Below are 10018 nucleotides of genomic sequence, written 5' to 3'. Positions count from 1 at the left end.
CAAAGAAGAATAATGTTTAACTACAACTGTCGTTAAGCAGTCAACTGAAAATTTGTTTCCAGGTCAGTTGAGTTGCAAGCGGTAATAGAAGCATAAAATGAATGTCCACAATTTCCAAGAATACTTGTTGCTTGGCTCTGTTCTATTCGATTATGACCTTAATAAATTAAACTGTTGACCAACTTTTAAAAACTATAAACGTTACACTACTTACACGTCTCAAACTCGAACGTTCAARCCCATTGATTGAGCGATTGAAAAGGACGATATATTTATTAAAAGCAATCGTAAGTGCAATGAAGTGAAGAATCAATTCCTATTCATTCATTTATTCATTTGKGCGCCTGCAAGACTCCTTTCGGACATTTTGTCAACCAGCAGAGAAGCGAACGACATCGAGCTCCTTGCAAGTGAAGCAAATAAATGCAATTCYTTAATAAATTACATGCAATTGTCTTTTCAATCACCTTTGAATTGTTGACGATCAACTTAAGTGGGCGAGTAGAAAACAGCAGCTRTCGCATGACAATGACTTCAAGGGGTCTGCTGAAGTGGCGACACAACTGCTTGCAAAATATGAAGTCGACGGAAGCATGCACGACCGGTGACAGACGGAAATWGACTGTAGAAGTGCGGAATTGGCCATGCGTCGCTGATTGAGAGAGTTTGTTGATGTTTCAAGGGTCTTCAATGTTAAAGTGCAAATGGCAATTGCTGTTGTTGAGACATTGAATGTGTTATATGTGGACATTGTCTTACCTGCAGTTGCAGTAACGGTAAATAACCAACTGTGCCATTATTTATATGCAGACAACACTTTCGCAATTGGTCAATCCATCTTCGGTTATGCTTTACCCAGTGAGCGACTGAAGGTTGAGTGAAACAAATTAAAAGCGGGAACTAAATTTGCTTATCAGAATGCACTGAAGCGCTAGCTAAAATGCACTACCTCTACCGGGCTGCTGCAAGTGCTCCTATGAGAGTTTCTTGGAAGTTTTCCCAAAGGTTCTCAGAGGATCCATCGGACATGCTTCCTTTCAGATTTATTTTTACTTCTATTATACCGTTGTTGGTGGGGGGATGAGTCGCTGAAGAAGTGGGTGCATGCAGATTTTTCACGGATGGGTCGAATCTAGGAAGGAAAGTTGGAAGGAGATATTACTGTAAGTATAGCTGTCAATTTCAGTTTAAAGCTTCTCGACTTTACTATGAGCTAGACTCAGATAAGCCTCGCCCTAAACGGAATGAGACCGAGTTAGATCTCTTTTGTCGTCTTGCTTGTCAAAGTTGTATGGAGGAGGGTGAGGTGGACCTTTTTATGCCACTAGAACTGAGATTGAAACATCTCGGCGGTGTTACCTTCGGTGGTAAGTATCTTATGATCGATTATATAGAAATTTTAGGTATCACCCTAACCGGCGTTTGGATCTGACTATGTGAGATCTTTGTTAGGTCAAATGTAACTTAATTTCTTATATTTAAAATATTTTCATAACTTTAAATTCAGTACCTTTTGTATATGCTACAAGCAAGTACAAGCCTAACTGCTAATGAGGTGTGAATTGTTATAAAGCACCTGTTCAAATATATAGGTAAACACACTATACGTGTAAATGTTGATTCTCACATACACGCACTTACGCTTTAATGAATATACTTTACGAAATCCATTTATGGGCGACAATTTGGTGTTGAACACACTCAGTTGAAATATAAGTACGTAATTCCCCTGAATCCTTACGCCTTTTTTGGCAATGAAGCAGCATAACTGTCGTTTATCGAATTCCTTCCCTGATTTTGTGTTGCGTGTGTGTGTGCATACCTTATTCATTAGTATGCATGAGTGCATTACATTCGCATATCCTTTTGGTTTTGCCTTAACGCGCTACTTCCGTTTTCGTATAACAATCGCAAGCGACATAGCCACCGCCACCAGCCAGATTGAAAAGATGGCGAAAGAGTGACGGCAGAGCGGAAGCAGTGGAAGCACAGGTGCTTCTGTCAACACTCAGACGCAATGCGCAGATAAACCGTGACACACAATGTGTGAACTCGCGTGCTTGGTGCTCCCGCTCCTGACATATCCGTCTCAGCGTTGTGTTGCTCTTTCACACATTCCTACGCATATTCAAATTACAAGAAAGTGACACCTGATTATCACAATTAAATTGTATTAGGATTCCTTAATCAGTGCCAAGTAGTTAGTTAAGAATTTAATGCATTTTACGTGTTATAACGCGGCGCTATGAAACTCAGTATGCAACGCGAGTAGAAATCACTATGCACTTTGTTTTAATTTGATTTATTTATAAGACTCAGCGTGTATTTGCGCAAGAGAATTTTTGCTGTGGTATTAGAGGAAATGCGAATAATTTTAAACAATTCCACTGCAAAATTTGACTTTTACTTGTGATTTGGGCGATTGAGAATATATCACATTCATAACGATTTTGGATTTTGAAATTAGTAAAATATACTGAAAAGATATGTAAAATACACGCGGACCCTAACAAATGGCTACAGTGATATAAGACTCCTTAACATCGCGTATAAGATTCTATCGAGCGTATTGAGTGAAAGATAAAAGCCCACCGTCAACAAACTGATTGGACCTTATCAGTGTGGCTTTAGACCTGGAAAATCGACAACCAACCAGATATTCACCATGCACCAAATCTTGGAAAAGACCTGTGAAAGGGGAATCGATACACCACCTCTTCGTCGATTTCAAAGCTGCTTTTGACAGAACGAAAAGGAGCTGCCTTCTTTCCGCGATGTCTGAATTTGGTATACTCGCAAAACTAAAACGGCTATGTAAATAGACGTTGAACAACACCAAAAGCTCCGTCAGGATCGGGAAGGACCTCTCCGAGCCGTTCGATACCAAATGAGGTTTCAGRCAAGGCGACTCCCTATCGTGCGACTTCTTCAATCTGCTCTTGGAAAAAATAATGAGAGCGTCAATACTACATAGGGAGGTTACTATCTTCATAAGACATCGATATCATTGGCCTCAACACTCGCTAGTTCTGCTTTCTCTAGACTGGATAAGAAAGCAAAGCACGAGGACAAGACGAAATATCTCCTCTCGCGACTTGTCTTGCGTGTCACTGTTGACAGTCATAACTTCGAAGTCGTAGATAATTTCGTCTATCTTGGAACTAGCATTTAAACCAGCAACAACTTTAGCCTCGAAATCCCATTTAGCATAGCTCTTGCCGAAAGGTTGCACTTCGGAATGAGTAGGCAATTAAGAAGTAAAGTCCTCTCTCGACAAACAAGGACCAAACTCTACAAGTCACTCATCATCGCCGTCCGGCTATATGGTGCAGAAGAATAGACGATCACATTAGCTGATGAGTCGACATTATGAATTTTCGAGAGAAAAGCTATGCGCAAAATGTATGGTCCCTTGCGCATTGGCAACGGTGAATACCGCAAGTGACGACAGTGACATAGTTCAGCGAATTAAAAGACAGGGGCTATGCTGGCTAAGATGGATGAAAACACTCTGGCTCTGAGAGTATTCGACGCAGTACCCCCCGGGGGAAGCAGGTGAAGAGGAAGATCTCTACTACGTTAGAAAGACCAGGCAGAGAAGGACCTGGAAATACTTGCATTATTCAATGGTCGCCAAGCAGCGAAAAATAAGAACTACTGGAGCACTGTTGTAAATTTGGCTTTAACCGCATAAGCGGTGCCTACAAAAATAAAAAAGTAAATATACATACAATATACCACGAGTTTTTTTTTTTTACTGAAAACAACAACACCTTTAAACCCTCAAATTGTAATAAAAACATCCGTCAACCGGTTCAACGGTACATAGGGAGTGTTTTCGTGAAAATGGCAGATTTCCGAGTTGAATCAATCTCTTACTTTAATTCACATGTAATGAGCATTATTAGTTATTAGGTCACTTATCAAAAATAAGTGACACCAGGCCAAAAGCCTACCATAAACATAAGTTTTAGACTGCTACCTATTCCTCAGGGTCGAAAATTTTGGAATCACTATAAAATAAATAATATGCTGTGATCCGCTAAGCTCAGGTGAAAAAAACTTAGTTATTCTTGTGATACACAACAGTTTTAGACATAATAATTCACTTGACTAAATTTCCTAGTGATTTTTACTCACTTATTTTATAACATTTAGTGCAACTTAGCTTCCTTTTAATGTCTGTTAATATTGAATATATAACAATAAGCAAAGTTAGTGCCTCCTATACACAGGTATGTAAGTTCAAACATACATAAATGTATACGACAATGTCAAAGTTTTCTCTTGTGTAAAGGCTTCCTTGAACTAACCATGAAATTGAAATGTTAAAAAAAAATATTGGTAATTGAATTTTCTGATCTTCTGAGCAATAGTCAGTATTCACTAAAATATCACTTCACCCAGTCCATTGGGAAATTTAAGTTCGTAAAACAGCAACATCAAAATTAATTAAGACACCATACGAACAGCGCTCCAAACTGGGTTTAAGAGCTCCGCTTTTCTTACCCACAAAACCCAGACGAAGTGTGTCAGCCGTCACTACTCCACGCTGTACGAACATTGGGGAGGCGGCTAGATGTAATTAAGAGTAAGTAAGGCAAAGCAACTTAAGTTACAAATTGAGGATGTGGATTGAGCTCGGCGTCTGCTTATACATACTAAGTATATATGCTTGTGTTATTAATGAGGAAATACGCGCGAAAGAACTGAAAAGGCATTGCAAAAACAACAAATGTGTGCATAGTTCTAGCCATGTAGTTAAACTGTAGAAGAGGTTAGTCCGCTGTTTCGAGTAATTAATTACGATTGCGAAGGCGCACGAATTTCTAAAGTGGAGAGCATACAGTGGCCCCTATATAATTTAAAATTTGTTATTACTGGAAAAGGTCGAAGGTATGAGCAGTAGTAGCATAAAAGCAGTTTTGGAGAGCATTACAGCGGGAACACTTTTTAAATAACTCATAAATAGTTATAAATCCGGATGTGATTCGGTTATATAAACCGGTTTTAATGAATATAAGGGATATTTTGCGCAATTTACTTTTTAGACTCGTCAATAAAATCTTAGTTTCAAAATATTTGAATATTATTTTTATTACATACACGAGTTTCTCATATTTTCGAAAATAAACTTTCCAAACCAAAAATTTAATCTTCACCGTTTCATCATTGAAATATGTTGAGTACTTCAAAAATCGACTACGACGTTTTGATTTCACATCCAGCTCGATCGCATATATGTATGACTAGAAGAGTGAGATCTAATTAAGAGACACATAATAAATATCCTTAAGGAAATTATTAACCAATGTGTACGTTACGTTATGTTGTATGTTATCTATGTTGTATGTTTGAAATTCGCCCACTGTACGCTGCCTAGTCGTTGGTATGGAACTAGAATATTATAGTCTTATATACGGAGTAAGTATAAATGTATATGAACGTGTGAGTATAAGTGGCGAACAGGTCAACAACTGCCTCATTTTTCTAAGGATTGATGAAAGGTTTGCCAGCGAATACGTTTTTTTTTGTAAAGAGTTTTACCTTTGAAGGATGTGTGAATAACTTTTCAAAGCAATTCCAGCATGCAACAATTGGCACGTGTAAATAACTCTTTATCCACATAACTACCAGCAAACACACAGGTATGCATGTCCGTTATTTCCCAAGTTTATAAATTTATTTGTTTGAAGTTATAGTTTTTCCCATAAAAAGCGTTCAACGTGAAAAATATATTTATTTCCACGCACTGAAGTTGTAGTTTTACTATAAAAAAGGATACAATGTAAGCAACTTCATTAGGGACAAGATTCCATCGGGTAACTTATCGAAACCACAGCAGGCCTATTCGAAGAGTAGATCTACTGGTACTGCACTTCACTCGCTAACCTTCAATATACAGAGAGCTGTAGAACAGAAGGAATATGTCCGAGGCGTCCTCTATAAAAAAAGGTACAAAATTTCGACATGGAAGCTCCGAATCTCAACAATGTTGAATTAACAAGTAAGGAGCATACCAAGTACCTGACAGTATTTTTGGATATCAAACTGATGTGGAAACTCAATCTGGAGCCGGCAGTGAAAGAAGGCAGTCGTGCCCTATATGCATGTAAAAAGATGCTAGAGTCTAAATCGAATCTATCATCCTGGGTTTAGCATTTACGCAGGTACTTTAGTGTGGTGGACCGCTGTCAACATAATCTAATACAGAAATCCTTTTGAGCGGATTCAATGACTTGCTGTTCTCTGCATAGCATTGCACTAAAAAGTTTACTCAACCTACAACCAATCGGTATTGCAGAGAGCCATAACTTAAGAAGAGGAAAGTTGGGGGATAAAAGAGACCACACAATCAAGCACTTTTTTCAGTAAAAAGGATGCATGGAGCACGAGGATGCGACTCGGCAGCGAAACTTACAACATCTATGGATGGATCGCCTTTAGAATACACAGGATAGCCAAAATCATCTGCATGCGCCTCGAAGAAAAACAAGCTTACTTTTTGCTCACACGGTTTCACAGAGTCATGAGAGATGCCGAAATACCTCCTCTATTTCTCTTTAGCATTATTTAGAACACGTCATAGATATCTATGATATTCACAGTTCAGTAGACGAAGTACCAAACATAGATAGAAAATCGCTCTAAAGTTCGCTAAAAGCGGGATACACAAAATTTTACACTACAAAAAATGTATGTATGATATTTTCATACAAAGATTCTTTTAAAAGTTATATGCAGTTAAATTTATGCATTAAATAAAGTGTATTTATACGGTACACCATGTCGTATAAGCAACACGGAAAGTATAAATCACTTGTTTGGATTTGATGTATAACTTTGATGCTTTTAATTGATTTTATGAATAAAATCTCTATTTTATGAGAAAAATAATCTGATTTAGGCACGGTTTAAATAGAAATAAAAAGCTTGTTTACATTGGATTATTATTTTGAGGTCAAAACTGAAACTTCAAACGAAAAATCAATTTGGAAAATAGTGGACACCCTAACGTATATACATATATAACGAAGAAATATGAAGACCAACGCGACGAGCTTCTCAAGCGTTAACTGTGAAGGAAAATAATTGCGAAAAATGCTCGAAAAGCTTAATTAGTTTTGCTTATTTAGCAATTTGTTATAGTGCTACTCTCTCCAATATTAGTCAGCTCTATTTTATTGAATTAAAAACCTATTATGCAACTATTTATTCATATTCACATTGAACTTCTTCTTGCAAATGAAAGCACGTATATGTAAATCAATTTTGTTGACGTGCAGCAAATGTTACATGTCAAATTTAATTAAAATGAACTCGCTTGCCGGCTTGGCTTGCCGAAGCAATTTCGAAAGAAAACTTCAAGGAAAATGCACATGTGGCTAAAAGATAAAGCATAAATGTGTTTGTGCAGAGATAATTAAGTATTTCTGGTTATACTAATCTAGCAACTAGTTCATTTAAAAACAATAAAGTCTACATCAGCTGAACTCTTTGTTTCTTATTGAGTGGGCAACTATATTCACTATTCACAACAAGTTGGCATTTAAGTTGTGAGGAGTTATTCAAGACTTTGGGATTATTTTTTCGGCGTTCAGTTACAATAGCAGTTTCCATTTGATTTGCTTTATATTTGATATAGTGAGATATAAAAAAACTTTTTTTGCAGAAGTAAGTAAGGGCTAAGTTCGGGTATAACCGAACATTTTATAATCTCGCAATTTGCGAAGATCAAGGACAGGGAAATTCCTTCAGCTGCTGGAAAACCTTGTATTAAAAAAATGTTATTAAGGCATTAAATATTCGTAATTCGATGAAGCCGAAAATAAAATACAATACAATTTTGTATTTTCTTGACTTATATTAGAGATAAAATTAATATGCCACAGTTAAAATATACACTGTTGTGAGTTTTTATATTCATATTGTACATATTGGCCGATATATGCGGTATAAAATCAGCCGGAAGTTCAAAAATCTTTATATTTGGTATGGGGGGCTACACAGAGATATTATTATCAGGAAAGGATTCTCTTTAAATTTCAATTGTACATCTCACACATTGACCGATATTTTCAGTCAAAATTCAACTATAGGTACTGGGGTTCACACATATTCGGTACATAGGGGCCGTTTTGGTTAATTTCTGGTCATAAGGTGACATACTTAAAAGCCACTACTCGTGCAAAGTTTTATATGTACATTAAACATATTAGAGGCCAGGACCACGCCCTTTTTTCAAAGTTTTTATTTTTTTATCTTAATTTACTGCTTTATTAATGCTTTACTTATTAAATTTTTTCGTTTATTGACCCTTGGTGGACATGGAAGTAGTCCGATTAACAGCATCTACGAACACGTCCTTTCTTTTTTCCAACGAAAACGTATATCAAGTTTCATCAAGACATCTAATTTTTTACTTAAGTTATTGCTTGCACAGACTGACAGACGGACAGACAGTCACTGGAATTTCAACTCATCTTATCAATTTGATCATTTATATTCCACTATATCTAATTCGATTAATTTTAAGTGGACATAACTATCATACTTTGTAAGAACATGTTTAGAGTTGCAACGGGCTTTAGAGTTGCTTTGCTTTTTGAAATCATTTCGTAAGTTTATGTAGAGGAATTTATGTAAGAATTTGATAAAATTCAAAAGTCTTTATGCCAAGTTACACCCTTTGGGCTTTTGTAGCCCAAAATACCCAGAGATACAAAAATATCAAAATTTTTTAGCTCTCTTCTCTTTTTAGAGAATTAAGGGTTCTTCTTTTAAATCAGAATTTTTACCGAACGATATATTATATTTTCAGTTTTCTTCGCTAATCGAGGTGTGGTGCATTACGAATTCCTTCCAACCGACAAAACTTTTATCAAGGAATGCTATGGTCGTTTGCGTGAAGTTATTCCTAAAAAGAGCCCGGAATTATGGGTCGATTGGGTCGATATTGGTTTTGTACCGTGGCATACTGCTTTGATTTTTCGTGAGTTTTTTTTTTACCAAATTTCCGACCAATATCTATCTCAACCACAGTGTTCGTCTCCATGTGACTTCCGTCTATTTAGAAACTTAAACGACCTCTCTGGCAAAACCGTTTTGAGTGAATTGAGGACATTAAACGTGAATCTCTATGCGTATTGAAGGCCATTCCGGAAATTGACTTCAACAACTGTTTCGAGGATTGAAAAACAGGTTCGCACAAGTGTATTGAGGCCGAGAAAGATTACTTTGAGGGGTACGACATACATAGATTTTAAAGAATAATTTAAGAATTTTAAATATATGAACAAAGCCTTACTATATTTACTCTTAGTAGTATAATACGAGAATTGAAAGTGCTCCGACATCTAAGTATACATAAATAAACTGACGCTCTGGATTTATAAAGCGAATTCGCAATTTATACCCATTTATTCAAAATCTAAGATTTATGTAATTGCGGAATTGCGGGCTTGTTACAGAAAATTACTTATGTGATTGAACAATAATTTTTATATTTGGCCTATCGCTGAAAGTTGAATTCTAGCATACATTTCGATATTGTAAACTCAAGGCCAAACGGTTGATTTATGCACATGTATATAAATGTGTAGTACCATTTTCCTGAGTTTTCGGAGCGACGTTTACTGCCTGATAAATTCCTGAAAATGTAAACATTTCATACGAATTTTGTTCCTCCATAACGAAAGCGAAAGTAGCTGTAAAATATATTTTTTATGCCCTTAATAAAATGTATACTCTCTTAAATGAATTACTTTGGGTCGGGTTGGGTAATTCCTGAACTATAAATGAATTTAAATTATGATTGAGTCTATAAAAGACAAGCTTTGTGGCTTGTAATGAAAGTAAGGACAATATCTCTGGTGTTTTGGTTGTGTGCAGTTGCTACAAGTTGAATACATCAATTTTTCTTTTTTTCTTTTAAGATTGAACTACACTTTTACTTAGTGTATAGTTTCAGTGAATTTGGGGAAAGTTATGTAAATATGTACATCTTGTGTTCAATATA

The sequence above is a fragment of the Bactrocera latifrons genome, unplaced genomic scaffold (genome assembly GCF_001853355.1).
Source record: "Bactrocera latifrons isolate USDA-ARS-PBARC rearing strain unplaced genomic scaffold, ASM185335v1 scaffold_49, whole genome shotgun sequence".
Taxonomy (NCBI): domain Eukaryota; kingdom Metazoa; phylum Arthropoda; class Insecta; order Diptera; family Tephritidae; genus Bactrocera; species Bactrocera latifrons.
Note: the sequence above shows the minus strand (reverse complement) of the source record.